Source organism: Theropithecus gelada, chromosome 10, assembly GCF_003255815.1.
Source record: "Theropithecus gelada isolate Dixy chromosome 10, Tgel_1.0, whole genome shotgun sequence".
Lineage (NCBI taxonomy): Eukaryota > Metazoa > Chordata > Mammalia > Primates > Cercopithecidae > Theropithecus > Theropithecus gelada.
In genome coordinates this window covers 71,301,239-71,318,379 of record NC_037678.1, presented here as the reverse complement: position 1 = coordinate 71,318,379, position 17,141 = coordinate 71,301,239, and the positions used below count along the sequence as shown (strand labels likewise).

The 17,141-nt window shown below is 39.5% G+C and overlaps 1 pseudogene; it reads right to left on the bottom strand.

Moving 5' to 3' along the window:
• Positions 1–2,862: 2,862 nt before the first annotated feature.
• Positions 2,863–6,084, bottom strand: LOC112633555 (annotated as a pseudogene).
• Positions 6,085–17,141: the final 11,057 nt, after the last annotated feature.

Sequence of the window (17,141 nt, the reverse complement as noted above, 5' to 3'; positions counted from 1 at the left end):
GAAAAAATTTACATTTTTTCTCAAACTTCCCATGTTGTGAGATATGTCCCACATAAGGACTTATTTCCTGATGGGAAAATGAACACGTTATTGGCAGAAATAGGTTGTGTATTTATGGAAAGAAGATGAAGAAGGATAATCTAATTTTTAGGAACAAACCAGTGAAGTCCAAAGAAAGATCAACCAGAAAGTTGAATGCTGTCTCATTGGAAATTTTCAGTAATTGTTTCAATGTGGAATTCATTATAGCAGTGTAGAAGTTATTTGAAAACTCTGGTATTTTAGGGGCGAGATCAATGGCAGAGTGGGTCTTCAGCTGTTCAGGTAATTTTAAGACATTGCTAAGAAGTGGGTCATTTATCCCTGTGCCTAAAAGTAGAACACAAATTAAGAACAAGATGTTATTAAATAGGTGAGGAACACATTTCCTTACAGTGGGAGGCAGATATCTCAGGGCTGGACACCATGTTTGAAGTTGGTGCTTGGTAGGGCCCTTTCCAGACAGGTTTGAGCAAATCTCCACTGACTAAACTTGATATGAAATCCATTGCCAAGCTTATTCAATGACATGCCCTTCTGGATCAATTAGAGGGCTTCTTGTGAAGAAGCATTGGCACACTTCCTGAGTGCCTTGCAATAATCTAGCTCAAGATTACCTAACACAATTCTTCTTCTCCAGTGATTGGTCCCTGAAGAGGCGGCAGAGCTTTAACCATGAATATTTCACAGTGAAGGCTGTGAAGGCATTGTTTTGTACACTGTGGCCCAAATACTGTCAAGAGGCAGGGTATTATACAAGTCCTTCTGCAGACAGTCATTGCATACATATTTACATGTGAGCATGGTTCTGCCCTTCCTAACAAGGTGCACAGAATCATTGAAATACATTTATCTAGACCACATTTCACACATGTAAAAACCTATCTAAATAGTTACAATAGGCCTCCAAATGGAAGTATGAGCTGCTTTCTTTACCTGAACACCATAAAATAAAATATCTTTTACAATATTGTTGAGTAATTCTGAAAGACTCTAAAGCACACTAATCAAGCCTTATACTAAGATGCTGTCTTCCTTTCTGTCTGTGTGTCATGCCAGAGATTACATAAGCAAAGTAAGAGCAAATATTTGGTGCAAAAGAACAGCTACCTGTGAAGGCCAAAGCTGGTCTGCATGCAAGAGATGCCTGTCACTCTCTGAAGGTCTAAATTTGAGTCCGGATGCTGGACAAGGGGAATATCTGTGAGCACTGCCAGTTGAACACAGGAGCATAGGTACACGAGATCAAGAGAAGGTCACCATCTAGCCTGGGTGAATAACTGAAGTTTTGGTACCTTATAATCAACACTGTAGATGTTAAAAGAAGGATCATTAGAAATTTTAGCTACTCCAAAGCCAAGGGAATCATTATTCTTTTTATAATTGTCTACATTATAAAATGCATTTAAGGTTAAGTGCAAAATGACAGTCAAAGCTCTTTTGAGATATGAAAAAACACAATTTCTCAAGGGGAAAATGTTGACTACCTGTACAAAGTATACAGAAAGCAAAGAAGTATTTGCTACTTCATATTGAGAACACAGTACATATCTTAAGTTTAACTTTCTTTTCTCTGATCTATCAATCTTTTCTCCTCTATTTAGTTCAAATTTATTGTTTTCATTAGCTTCAATAGATCTTGATATGTACATATGTGTATACATACAATATATTTTTAAACAGACTAATGAAATTTTTGATTTATGTTTTTGTTAAAATATAAAACTAGGATTTATATTTAGTTTAAATATAAGACTAAATATTAGACTAAATTAGACTCAATATAAACGTTATACCACCCACTGAATGGATTTGTAGTTCGACAGTTCCTTTTACGTTCCTTCTTAAAAGGAAAAGATGACAGTTCCATCTTTTTTCTTTTCTAAAATCATTCTGCCCCAGTCTTCACTTATCATCACATGCACTTTATTCCACCAAACATCATTTCTCAAAATCAATCTACTTGAATAATCATCCAGTCTGTTTAGAGCTTTCCCAGTCTTACAATCTGTCATCTTGACTACACATGCCAAGGCCTTTCTCACTTTTCCTGGTTAATACAGAATGTCCCATAAAGAAAGAATAAAAGGTCAAGTGTGGTGGGTCATGCCTGTAATTCCAGCACTTTGGGAGGCTGAGGTGGTTGGATCACTTGAGACCAGGAGTTCGAGACCAGCCTGGCCAACATGGTAGAACCCCGTTTCTACTGAAAATACAAAAATTGGACGGGCATGGTGACATGCGCCTGTAGTCCCAGCTACTTGGGTGGCTGAGGCATGAGCATTACTTGAACCCTGGAGGCAGGGGCTGCAGTGAGCTGAGATCGCACCACTGCACTCCAGCCTAGGCAACAGGGCGAGACTCTGTCTCAAAAAAACACAGAAACAAAAAACAATAAAAGTATATTTCTTTAAAATGAAAGATCGGTAACTTCAGTGGCTACTATATTAACCACTTAGTGAAGGTACAACAAAAACTACACATCCTTATGTTAATTAACTGAAATTATAATAAATTAAACTACTACTTTTGTCATTTACTTAATGCTTGCAAGTGTACTCAAGAAATCAAAATGGCTTCCCATTGCTTGACATTTGCTTTCCAAATACTTCACATTTCAACCCCATATCCCTACAAAGAGAAATAATTCAACATACTTCCCTTACCTAAAAATACTACAGGAAGCTAAAAGGCATTTAGAATTTTTTAGACCTTGAAGAAGAGTGTTATATTTCCAACATGTATTTAACTTACAAATCAGTTTCTATCCTGTGGCATAGCTTCAGTCTAAGTACATCATAGTTATATTAACTCTGTATTGCTTCATCTTGTCAAGTCAGACGGAGATTCTGTTGCATCAAGGATCTTACTCAAGATGTCTTCTTCGTTTGAATTAGGTAGAAGTTCTCCAAAACTACATGGTATTGTGGTCAATCTTTGTTCCACTGGAGGAAACTTAATTAGTGGTGAAAGAGACTTTTCTTTCACCAAGAGCCATGTGTAAAGGTAGTTTTGTATATTCAATGCGCAAATCATTAGTGTCCAAATAGTTAAACATATCATCTGTTTGCACATTTTGGGGAGTAGGGCTCAATTCTGGTTTGTGTCTTTCAAGTGTTTCAAGATTAGACAGGTAAGATTCTTCCTTTTTCTTGGAAAGAGATTTCTTCAGAGCCTCATATCTACTGCAAACAGCCTATAAATTGAAGTCTGATTCTGGAATAGTCTGTCCATCTCCCATAACATCTCCTAGAAAAATGCCACTGTCCACAGGACTATTTGGCTCCAGTTTAAACTGGATTCTAAACTATTGGAACTTTTAACACTTAGGGAACCACCCTCCTCCAGAAAAGTTTCATGCCAAATGCAAATATGCTAAAATCAATATCCTTACAACTAATTCCACTTGATATCTGAAAAGAGTTCCATAATGTAGTTTTATTCATGGAAGGTTTGTTACAGGAAGCCTGTGAATGGTCCAATATTTTCATATACTCCTCTTTACTGCTACCCAACTCATCTATCCCATTGCTGACAGCAAGGGAAAATGTCTATTTGGCTAGTTTCTGAGCGCTTGGTTGGTAAAGCTGTACATTCCAAATCTTGCTTGCGAATTATTATTTATTTATTTATTTATTTGCTTATTTATTTATTTATTTTATTTTGAGACAGAGTCTCGCTTTGTTGCCCAGGCTGGCGTGCAGTGGCGCGATCTCGGCTCACTGCAAGCTCTGCCTCCCGGGTACACGCCATTCTCCTGCCTCAGCCTCCGAGTAGCTGGGACTACAGGGGCCCCGCCACCACACCCGGCCAATTTTTTGTATTTTTAGTAGAGACGGGGCTTCACCGTGTTAGCCAGGACGGTCTCGATCTCCTGACCTCGTGATCTGCCCACCTTGGCCTCCCAAAGTGCCAGGATTACAGGTGTGAGCCACTGCCCCCGGCGCAAATTATTTTCTTACTCAACAAATCAGACTGATTTTGTGTTGGTGGTTCACCTATGTGACTGATCACCGCATATTTCTGAGACACACACTTGCAATCTCATTTCAGTCAAATGAGACTGGCCAAAATCTCATACAGTGGTTTAAGAGAAAACTGACTATGCTAAATTCTCTTTGATTATGCAAATCAGGTAATGATCCCAGCAATACTTCTGTGTGCTCAGTATCCATTTCAATTGGTTCTGTAGTTCTGTTTTCTTCCATTTCAATAGTTTTTCTCCATGAGCTCCTAATTTCCATTATCAAGTCTTCTGAGTATGGGAAATCTGGTTCCTTGTTAAGAAGAGGTTAGAACCTAGAGAGTCAATTAGTTCCCCTAAATTTACTTATTTTCTTTCACAGAGCTGTGGTGAACCAGATAACTCTGCTCCAGCAGCAACCTCTTCTAGCAGATGATCTTGCTTTTTTTGGAACTGATCACTTTTTTTTAAACTGGCAGAGACCCTCCAAATGTACTACTCTCTGTTCTTTGCAACATCTGATAATGGAGAATCTTCCACTTCAAATTCTGGTATTTTCTTAAAAATTGTTTTATTTTTCTCTCTGGGAGTTCTCATCTTCCTGTCCTTTTCAAGTGGTGTAACATTGTTTCTATCTGATGATGAAGCTGACCGCAACAAGAAAGAGGCAGGGCTGTTGGCTACATCATGTACAGCCCAAGGTATCATTGTCTCCTCTGCAACCATTTTCTTGGTTATCTATCTAAGGCCAAAATCTGATACAGTGGTTTCTAAGAGAATCCAGGCAATGATAAATTCTCTTTGATTAAGCAACAAAGGAAATCATTCTGCCAATACCAGTGAAGCAGGATACTGAAAAAGAATACTCTTTGCATGCACTTCTGAGGTAAGACCAAACGAAAGGGGAGACATAGGTGGTAAAAGATCCACAACTGGAGTTCAACCTTTAATTAGAGTGAAGGAAGACAGACCAAGAAATTCTTTCCACTTCCTATGTGATTCCCCTTGCTTTTCAACAATAGAATGTCTTATAATTGTGAGATCTTTTTGTTCTATAGCTTGTATGCTTCAGATCTGATTATCTCTGAAATTTGGCATCTTTTTCCAGGTAGTGAAGGTCTATTGTCAATCGTGCTTGGTCAGCCTGACTTTCCTATTTCATTACTTTCAAGGCTTCATTAAATAACAGAATAACTGTTAAGAGTTTCCATTTTCCAGCCTCATAAACATTTCCTACGTGCAACTGACACATTTGTCTCTCAATTTTGTCAAGAGTCAACTAATAAGATTAGTTCCATCTAAAGCACATCGGTTAGACTAAGGACTGAACTAACAACTTCTCTTTTTCCAGAAACACGAGTGTTTCATTCAATGAGTTCACAAAGGCCCAACCTTTTGAGTTTTTTCTTCTATACTACTTTGGTCATCATAAGGTTCCATTTTTTTTTTTAATTTGGTTTTGCGGTTCTATACATCTAGATCTCAAATTTCAGACATACTTAACTAATAATTGTACATTTTCCTGAGATTTTGGGGTAATACAATCGGCTCTTTGCAAAATTTGTAAACATGTGTTACGTGCTAAATGGCATCTGGCATTGTGCTTGTGCAAACCTTGTGATTTCACATTAAATGTCTGCAAAACATAAAGAATTTTTAGAATTGGTTTTAACATATTGTATTACAACAAATCTTGCAAGATGTGACATCAGATGAATAAACAGAACTGCCAGGAGAAATAAATAGTGAACAACAATTTGAGGCAAAGCATCCGCATTCAGCAGAAATCCCTGTTAACCATTCACAGCAATGTTTCCTGAATACGGTATTACTTTTTTGGTCAAATGGAGGCCAACGAAATTTAAAAACTTCTTTGGTGAGAGACTCGTCCAGTATTTGAAACAAAAAATAAGAAACTATATGAAAGGCATCACGGTATGGGTTATCAAACATGTTCACTCCAAAGTGTGTGTTCGACACCCTCTCTGCAGGCCATGGTCAAAGCTGGGCCAGGCTCAAAGCACCTGCCGATACATTCAGAGATGCTTGTTCGGGAAAGAGGTGATCCAGGCCAAGGTCATCCTCGTGGTAGGCACAGTGATTGCAAAGAAAAAAAGCACAAGCCCTAGTGATTCTTAGGGTCCTCAGGATCCCTCCCTATGGGCAGCCTGAGGTCTCGGAGGTCCCTTCTTTGCCACTGCCTGCATCTCTCTTGCTGGAGCCATTTCACCTCAAAAGGCTGTACAATCTCCAGAAAATGGAGCCTGTCATGGGAATGTGGCCGCAGCTGCTACTCAAAGCCTACAATATGCTCTTAACTAAACAGGGAGTAAAGGACAATGTAATTTAAGCTTAAAAGTTGTAATGTTTAAAGCATAAGTATCTTATCAAGCACATTTTTGGACAATGTATATAATCCTTTGGTATAACTACCTTCATTTGGGTAATCTGAAGAACAAATTAATTTATATCCATGAGAATACATAGATTTTTTTAAAAAATGAAGATAATGTGGTAACGATAGACTTCACTTTCTGCGTGTCTATACATTTTATTTAAAAGTGTCAAGATAAAAAGATTTACAAGTGCCATAATATTAAATTGTTCTAAAGCTCCTAAATCAATGATGGATTTTAGAAAACATAAGTTAATTTTAAAGGATAATGAAATCACAGTTTATAACAACAATTTTACAGGGAAACAAGAACATTATAAAACTAGGCCCCAGTTGGTTTAAGTGATGAATAAACTCTACATAAATAGAATACTGTCTGAAGTTTATAAAAACCAAATTTATATACACTATAGGTTTAAATTATGGCTCAATTTAATTGAAGACCTATGTTTTTATTTATATATTTAAATATTATTATAATTAATAAAAACATCCAATTTACAAATGAAGTGTAAGGAATTTAGGTATTTAACTGTTTTGTAAAGTAATAAATAAATTAAAAGTCTTAAATAAACTAAAAATCTCATGTTTGTATTTTTATTTCCCACTGAGGCAAATTCAGAGAGAACAAATATAGACTTCTTTTAAGCCAAACTTTATCAAAAAATAAAAATGTTTCCCCTGCTTGGGAGTATTAATGGGAACTGGATATAGCTATAAAATCTCTCCCTCAACTAAATAATATTAAAATCTTTGTGGAAGGGTTTTATAACCCTTTTTATGGTTACTCATTAAGCCTAAAGTTAATTTGCATATCTTTTATTCCTCATATTGTACTTGGAAGGAACATTAAGGTCATTTAACTAAAATTACATTTTGCCTTTTCTCATCTGAAAAGATTTTTAAGAGTAAGTATTTATATGAGAAAACAAGAACACCATTAAAATTATTTTTAAGATCTTTGTGATTTTGACAGGGTTCTTTACACATTTTTTATTTATATATTTTGTGTTATTCCTAAGAGTATAACATTCCTTATGACTAAAAGGTTTTAAACAATTCAGTACTTCAATTTCTTCATTTGCAAATAATCTTTTCAAGTACAAACCTATTATAAGATTCAGTCCTCCAAAGACATATTTCTTTAATTTTCTTAATGAATTTGCACACCTTACGTGGTTTAATTGATGGCTCAGCTCCCAAACACTTGCCACCTTCTCCCAGGCTGGGGAGTTTTTTTATCGAAGGGCTAACAAATTTAAGGCACTTGGAATTTGGGTTTGATTTTAAATTTTTTTCCCTGAAAGTCAATAAAACCTTTACACCCTTTCCAATAACCTCCACAAACAGGCTCACCTATCTAATGTAGAGATGCCTTTTAAAGGAAACCTCTTTCTCTCCTCAGTCATATCACATCCACACCAACATTCAAGGGTCACATGGCTTCTGCAACTGTCATCTATTTAGGCAGCATCAGAAAGCATCAGAAAAATGGACATGTTGGTAGGATTAGGGAAACCTCTTGGATTCTCCACTCCCTCTTTCTCAGTTTGCATGGGCTCACACATAGGAAAATATCGCACAGTTGTGCCCACCCCGCTATACCTCCCGCGCCCAGGAACTGACTCAGCACAAGAAGACATCTTCCACTCCCTGTGACTTCATCTCTGACCTGTCGACCAATCAGCACTCCCAGCTCACTGGTTTCCCCCCACCCACCAAGTTGTCCTTAAAAACTCTGATCCCCAAATGCTGGGGAAACTGATTTGAAAAAAATCCAGTCTCCCACAAAAAAAGAAAAAAAAGTCTCACAATCAAACAACAGAAGAAACTATAGATTTTTGGTCCATCTGTAAATTGCATAGCAACCCCTTAACTTCCAAAGAAAAGGATGAAAAATGAAATTCTATTCAGAAAAGAAAACACTTACCCAGCTGCTTTGAACATCCTGTGAATTAAAACTTGAACTTGCCAGGCACAGTGGCTCACGCCTGTAATCCCAGCACTTTGGGAGGCCAAGGTGGGTGGATCACCTGAGGTCAGGAGTTCGAAACTAGCCTGGCCAACATGACGAACCCTGTCTCTCCTAAAAATACAAAAATTAGCCAGACGTGGTGGTGTGCACCTGTAATCCCAGCTATTTGGGGGGCTGAAGCAGGAGAATCACTTGGGAGTGATTTTCAGGGAGGCGGAGGTTGCAGTGAGCCAAGATCGTGCCGTTGCACTTCACAGCCTAGGTGACAAGAGCAAAACTCTGTCTCAAAAACAAAAACGAAAGAAAATTTGACCTCCGGGGAGCAGGAGTTGCCCAACATTGAAGACAAGCAATACTCCAAGTTAAAGTTTTTTGTCTCTGGGATCTTTTGTATACCCATCCTGGTTCCCAAACACTCAAGGCACAACCTCACTCATTTTCCTGGAAGCAGATTAAATCTACACTAATTAACAATGAGAGGAGATGGAGCAAGATGGCTGAATAGAACCCTCCAACAATTGTTCCCCCCCACCCCACCCATTCAGAGGAACACCAAATTGAACAACTAACCATGCGAGAAACTACTTTCATACGAACCAAAAATCAAGTGAGTGATCACAGTACTTGGTTTTAACATCATGTCAAGGAAAGAGGCACTGAAGAGGGTGGGAAAGACAGCCTTGAATTACCAACACCACTCCTCTCTCATCCCCTGGCAGCAGCCGCATGGTGCAGAGAATCTGTGTGCTTGGGCGAAAGGGGGCGCAGTGATTGTAAGACTTTGCATTGGAACTCAGTGCTGCCCTGTCACAGCAGAAAGCGACATGAGGTGGAATTCAGATGGCACCCATGGAGGGAGCATTTAGACCACCCCTAGCCAGAGGCAAATCATCCATCTCAACAGTCAGAACCTGAGTTCCACCTAGCCCCACCACCACAGGCTAAAGCACTCTGGTGTCCTAAATAAGCTTGAAAGGCAGTCTAGACCACAAGGACTGCAATTCCTGGCTAAGTCAAGGTGCTGTGCTGGGCTCAGAGCCAGTGGACTTGGGGGGCATGTGACCTAGGGAGACACCAGCTGAGGCAGCCAAGGCAGTGCTCACATCACTCCTCCAACCTCAGGCAGTGCAGCTCTGAGAGAGACTTCTCTCTGCATGAGGCAAGAAGAGGGGAGAGTAAAGGCGACTTTGTCTTGCAACTTGGATACCAGCTCAACTACAGTAGAACAGAGCACCAAGCAAAGTCCCCAGGCCCCCATTCTAGGACCTAGCTCCTGGATGACATTTCTAAACACACCTTGGGCCAGAAGAGAATCCACTGCCTTAAAGGGAAGGACTCAGTCCTGACAAGATTAATTACCTGCTGAGTTAAGAGCCCTTGGGCCTTGAATAAACATCAGGGGTAGCCAGGCAGTACTTGCCGCAGGCTTTGCATGAGACCCAGGGCTGTACTGGCCTCAGGTATGACCCAGCACATTCCAGCTGTGGTGGCCATGGGGAGGGACTCCTTCTGCTTGAGGAAAAGAGGGGAAAGACTAAAGGGGACTTTGTCTTGCAGCTTGGGCACCAGCTCGGCCACAGTGGGGTGGAGTACCAAGCAGGCTCCTGGGGCCCCCCATTCCAGGCCTTGTATTCTGGACCGCATTTCTGCTCCCACCTTGGGCCAGAGGGGAACCCACTGACCTGAAGGGAGAGATCCAGGCCTGGCAGCATTCATCACAAGCTGACCAAAGGGCACTTGAGCTTTGAGTGAACATCAGCAGTAGCCAGGCACTACTTGCCATGGCCCTGGGACAGTGTTGGCCATGGGGAGACCCTCCTTCTGCATGAGGAAAGGAGAGGAAAGAGTGGGAAGGAGTTTGTCTTGTGGCTTGGGTTCCAGCTCAGCTGCAGTAGAGCACAGCACCAAGTAGATTCCCAGCTCCACACCCTGGTTCCCAAGTGGTATTTCTGAACCTGCCCTGGGGCAGAGGGGAGCTCACTGCCTTAAAGGAAAGGACACAAGCCTGGCTGGATTTGCCATTTGCCAACTGAAAAGCCTTTGGGCCTTGAGTGAACGTCAGCAGTAGCAAGGCCATGGGCACCAAAGGCCTTGAGTGAGACCCAGTGCTGAGCTGGCTTCATGTCTGACCCAGCATAGTCCCAGTAGTGGTAACCACAGGAGTGTCTGTGTCACCCCTTCCCCAGCTCCAGGCAGTTCACCACACAGAGACAGACTCTGTTTCTTTGGGGGATAGTAAGGGAAGAGGACAAGAGACTCTGCCTGGTATTCCAAGGAATTCTTCTAGCTCTTATCCAAGTGAAAGTTAGTATGAAAGGCTACGTAATGTATGATTCCAATTATATGTGATTTGAAAAAGGCAAAGGCTATAGAGCAGTAAAAAGACCAGGGGTTTCCAGGAACTTGGCGGGGAAGAAGGAGGGTGAAATGAAGGAAATTTAGGGGATGGTAAGACTATACTGTATGACACTGTCATGGTGAATACATGACATTACGCATTATGAAAACCCATGGAACTTTATAGCCCAAAGTATGCAAAGTAGTTATGCACATTTTAAAAATTGTTTAGGTCAGGGAGTCCCAGGGTAGAAGGCAGACCATGACAAAAGACTCTTACTGGGTTACAGATATGAGAAATAATCACACTGAAAGGAGTTGAGAGGATAAGAGCTGACCTGACTAACGGGAAATGAACGGGGTCTCTAAGACTAAAGGCAAAAAGGACTGCACATAAGCATCATATACTAGTTAATAAAGTTACTTTCCCTGGGGATGTGAGTTAACATACACATATGTATTTCTTTGTTCTGTCAGCTGAGAGAGTCTAGAAGCAATGACACCCCTGTAGCAATAGGAATATCTAGTGTCCAGAACTTGGTTTCTAATAAAATTCTCTAGTAAAAGAAACAGGCTTCCTTGGAGAAATGACTGACTCTAGCACTTGGGCAAGAAATATACAAGATGAGCCTGAAGAAGAATTTTCATCTAAGGGAACATGTGGCACCATGACAAAGGTGTGTGTTAGGCACTGAGGAAGGAGCTGAGGTATGAATGAAACCCTTTCCCTGAAGGCAATGGGAGTTCATTCATGAAGAAGGGAGATAGACATGTTTAAAGAGAGTGGCCGTGTTTCTGTTCCGCAAACTCACTAAGGTCATTTCCACCTCATGGTCTTGGTTCTTGAGATTTTCACTCCCTGAAAGTCACTTTTTCTGGATTTTCCTGTGAATAGGAACTATGAGATCTTCTACCAAAAACCAACACCAACTCGTCAACCATGAGGAAGAAGAACCTGCAGCTCTAGTTGAGCCTTCAGAGGACTAACATCTAACTGCAACCTCATAAGAGACCCACAGCTGGAAGCACCCAGCCAAGCCACTCCTGAATTCCTGACCCACAGAAACTGTTAGAGATAATGGAATTATATTATCATTTTAAGCCACTAAGATATTAGGGTTGGTTTTAATACAGCAATAGATAATTAAATGTTTGTCATGCCCCAGGTATCAGCAGCCTCAGCATGGTAAGACTAAATCAGGAGGTGCTCCCTGGCTGTTTGCTCCCATAACTTTGATAGAGGAATTGGGCTATGGGGGAGTAATATTTAGCATCTGTACACAAGAGAGAGGTGAATTCAACATCAATACCCTTTTGCTTAGGAACTTATGCTTGGGAACTCATCTTTGCCTTCATAATCTAACAAACAAAACAGTAGTATCTTTGGTCATATATTGAGCCTTTAATGTGATGAAACCTCACAATAAGGTACATACTTTTATCTTTCTTTTCCAGAATGGTGGCTTATCTAAGAAAAAAAATTGACACAATGTTATACAATGGTTAAATGATAGCTACTCTTGACTCTTCAGAGGCTAGACCAGGACAATGAGCAGAGAAGAGAACTATGTCTAGGGGGGAAAGGAATCCAATAAAGAGTAAGAAGTTGAAAATACAAAGGGATGAGAAGTGATTAATGGAACAAAGACCCAGAGGAAGCAACAGATAATGGTGTCAAGAGGCTCAGGGGAAATATTGCCTTGGACAAAGAGAGGATAGTCCCTTTTAAAGAAGATGAATATTCTGCAGAAAGTATATCATAATGGTTAAGCCCAAAAACTCTGGTGTCAGACAGACTTGGATCTGAATCCTGGCTCTGTCACTTATTAATGAAGAGGCAGTTGTGGTCATTCACCTGTTTAGATGCCCAAAATCTGCACTGACTTATCGTCAGGTAATTCCTTGTCATATGAGTCAAAGAGAAAGAGCACATCTCCTTCTCTGAAGACAGGAAGGCCACAATTTTGCTTCTAGGGTAAAGGCATGTGACCCCAGTTTTTTCTGCTCAAGATCCTAACGCCAGGATTAAGTCACCCACCAAGGCCCTTGTGTCCTCACTAATGGTTATGGAGTTATGATCCTGTGGTTGGCAGCCCCACAAAGAGGCCCAAAGGGTCATGAAGTACACACAAAAGCAGCTTACTCCTACTACATCCTCTTTCAAGAGAAACTAATAGAAGAATCACATGAAAAGTTAAATTTTTAACATAACACAGACTTTCCAGGAAATAGAAATAAAGCACAAGAAAGCACATAACTTAAAGCATTATGGTCAGTTTAAAATTGTATTAAAATAAATAAACAAAAGATGGTCACAGTAGTAACAAATTGGTGGTCTAAAAGATGAAATGGAAAAGATATTTCACAATGGAAAACAAAAATACAATGAAATGAAAATTGTTAGCTGGGGTAATGCTTCCTGCACATTCCTCATGCTTTCATGAGAAAACCTGCTACACTCTTTTTTTTTTTTTTTTTTTTTTTTTTTTTGAGACGGAGTCTCGCTCTCTCTCCCGAGCTGGAGTGCAGTGGCCAGATCTCAGCTCACTGCAAGCTCTGCCTCCCGGGTTCACGCCATTCTCCTGCCTCAGCCTCCCGAGTAGCTGGGACTACAGGCACCCGCCACCTTGCCCGGCTAGTTTTTTGTATTTTTTTTTTTTAGTAGAGACGGGGTTTCACCATATTCGCCAGGATGGTCTCGATCTCCTGACCTCATGATCCGCCCGTCTCGGCCTCCCAAAGTGCTGGGATTACAGGCTTGAGCCACCGCGCCCGGCCAACCTGCTACACTCTTAAAGAAGGAAAAGTATTTTAAAGAACACTTTCCTGCCACCTCTACAAATAATAAGCTCAATAATTAGAAAGAAAAAAGTAGAAGGTACAATTAGAAACATAATAGAAGAAAATTTCTCAGAACTGAAGGAAAACATGGGTTTTTAGATTGAGAGGATTCACCAAGTCCCAGGGATATCTGTGAGAAAAAGCACGTATCTAGACACAAATTACTTTTTTAAAAAATTGTATTTCCAGGACAAAAAGGCAATATCAGAAGTTTCTAGGCAAAAGATGCAAGATACCAACAAAGGAAAGAGAATCAAACCAACATCAGACTTCTCATCTGCAATTCTGGAAGAAACACAGTACAGTGGCCAGGCACAATGGCTCATGCCTGTAATTCCAACACTTTTAGGAGGTCAAGGCAGGAGGATTGCTTGAGGCCAGGAGTTCAAGACCAGTCTTGGCAACATAGAAATGTATGCACCATGAAATAAAGCAACAAAATAAGTATGTAATGTAAAAACTGCTAAAAATATAAGAACTTGTTTAAATGCTTAATCACATGGGGATTTTAATATAGTTCTCTGAGTATTTTACCCTTCAAGTAAATAGAAAATAAGTAAGAATATTTACATTGATTAAGGGAGTGAAAAGCTTAATTTAATAGAGGACTTTGTCCCGTATCTTATGAAAGAACCAAGTACTTTGGCAAAAAGAAATCATTTCTAAATTCCCAAAACCAAAGATTATCAGTCCCTTGTTTCTGACCATAGTCCATTAAGGCCAGAAATCAATCACAAACAAAAGTGACCAAAGGAAATAAACCACCTGGAAATTTATTCAGAAAAATAACATTAAGCCCCTCTTCTCAAGCTTTATTACTTCTGTGTCCAAGCAGGCATGTAAGTATATGTTTATATGACTCCTTTCTACAGGGGCTGATAGAGGGTGAAAATGAACCCTAAGAGAAACAAGACTGAGGTAGATCCTGGGTGACAGCTGGATGCAAAGTTTGCTCTGTGTGTAGGCATTCATAGAAGTGACTGTACTCTTTCCGGGAGGCCTGTGTCAGAAGGAGCATTCCCACAGCCCTTCACCTACCCTGGGAAGAGGGCATTTCAGGCCCTGTTATAAGCATCCTTTCCCCAACTCTCCTGCCTGCTAGTCAGTCTTCCTCTCTTGACCTCAGTGCTCCCATCTGTAAAATAAGGAAGTCTGACCTATTTTATTTCAAAGATCCTGATGTTATGCATTGTCTAAAAATTGGTTTATTAAGATGTGTTTAACAGATTTAAGATTTTTTAATGTGTCAAAAATATGTGCATCAGAAAAGAATATTAAAATATTAATATTATTAAAAGAATACTAAAATATTCTTTTCTGAGCCCCCCCTAAGTTTAAGCCCCTGGCTCTGGAAACAAGGAGTTTTCAGTTGGTTCTGATGCAGTGTGATGAGTGCTAGGATAGAATGGGAGGAGCTATGAGTAGAGATCCCAACACTCCGATAGGAAGGTAGACTTCCTGGTTTGTGGATCCTCTGTGTATATACTTGCATGATAGTTTTACCTTTCTTCCATTCTTCTGCCTGCCCTCAGTGTATCTAGAACAGAGCTCTGAGTGGGGAATAATCAGTTAATGCTACTGGCCAAAGGATCAATGTCCCTTTATACCTCTCTTTGCATCATTACCTATGACTCATGCCCTGGACTCCGCCCCATGGAAGCAAATAAAAACCTGAGTCCAGAGCCCCATTGCAGGATGTTCTCAACTCCTGGATCTGCCATATCCTTCTCAAAGATCATGAAATTCTTGCTACTGGCTCTTACTGTATGTTTGGTCCTGTTCCAGATGTTCCCAGGTAAACAGAACCAAGGAAGAAGGGAAAAAGAACTGTCTGTGGAAGACTTAATACCTTTTCCTCCATTGAGATAGGGTTTTTAGGGACAGTTGAAATAGGCTTGAATTTATCAGAATGCTTTCCTCCTAGGACAAACCTACGGCCCCATATTGGGAATGTGTATCTGGCCAGGATCCCTGGAACCATAAAGTAGGGCAGGGTGTCTTACGAGAAGTCCCTTTCATACTCAGCTGTAACTTCAGCATCCCAAATTGCACATGGTGCTTTGTGCCAATGTACCAGTGACCCAACTGAGGGGCTGTCTGACTTCAGCTGTCTTTCTAATCTCTACCAAATCATGAGTCCTGAGGCCTTTCTTGGACATTAAGTTCTATTATCACTTCATACAAAGTTCCTGTACTCCTATTCTGGGATAAAAGTATCTGCAGAGTAGCTATGTGGAAGAAAGTACAAGCCTTTCTGCTCCTTTCCAACCATAAAATTCTGTGATTTTGTTAATGATTTCCAGCAAGATTTCACAAACAAATGGCCAGAGTTTTGAAACTACTGCTTATGAAGGCATGAATAATTTTTAGACAAGGTATCATTCTCCTCTTGTGCCTGACATTTAAAACCTTTTTTCTATGCATATATAAATCCACATAAATATATATGTAGCTGTACTTCTTTTTTAACCAACAAAGGTAACTATACATTGCTCTAAAATTTTTGAAATTCAGCAATATATTCTTGACATCTTCCTTGTCAGCACATAAAATTTTGCCTCTTTGCTTCTGGAAGTTACATATTATTCCATCATGTGGATAGATCCTAGTTTATACATCTAATCTTTATTGAGTGTAAAATGAAATCTTACCAAATCTTTGATAAAACAAACAAAACCACAACTGACCTTTTGCACATATATTTTTATATATGGGTAAAAATGTCTAAACAAGTTCCTAGAAGTCAATTTGCTAGGTTGAGTAAGTGTATTATTTTGTTTTTCATGAGCACCTTTTCTAAGTCTCTGTGGGTCATACATGGCTGGATGAAATCACTTGCCTTCAAGGACAAAAAATAAAAGCTTTAGAAAACTCAAATGAACTTTTTCATGCAAACCTAGAAAAATTTGGGTTATGGCAACTTCTCAACTGTAACACTGGTGTGAAAGAAAAACTAAATACTTTAAATAGTGAAGGAAATGAACTTTTAGCCTAGAACTTTATATCCATCTACACTGCTATTTAAATATAGGGGCATAATGAAAAATATTCTCAAGCATAGAAGGACTCAGAATGCTTGCCACATAAAGACTGGAGGAAAAACTCAAAAAGAGAAACAAATACAGAAGGATGTTGTAAATGATATATGAAAGGTAAGAATTACCAATTACTTGCAATTTTCTAGTTGACTTTAAAATTAGACTAGAAAGAGAGAAAGAATGTATCCGATAATTGCCCGTAAATTTTAGATAATCACCATGGTTAAGGGAGGGGATGAGCAAAGCTCAGTGGAGAGAAAGCCAAGGAATATGAAAGCACTGCTAAAGTACTTGCCTTGGTAAGAGGTAAGATATAATTATTGATAAGTTTTAAATATCAATAAAGGTAGATTATTATGGACATGGGCTTTATAAGATTGCTTATAGAATAAGAATTAAAATAAAATGAATACATTTTATACCAACTAAGGGAACCTTTATCCATCTAATTGAAAATAGTAAGCAAGCAAAAGAACCTACAATAAATGGAAAATATAGAATAAGGTAAAATACATAAGTTCTAATAAAATTTTACTTACAATAAGTGTAAAT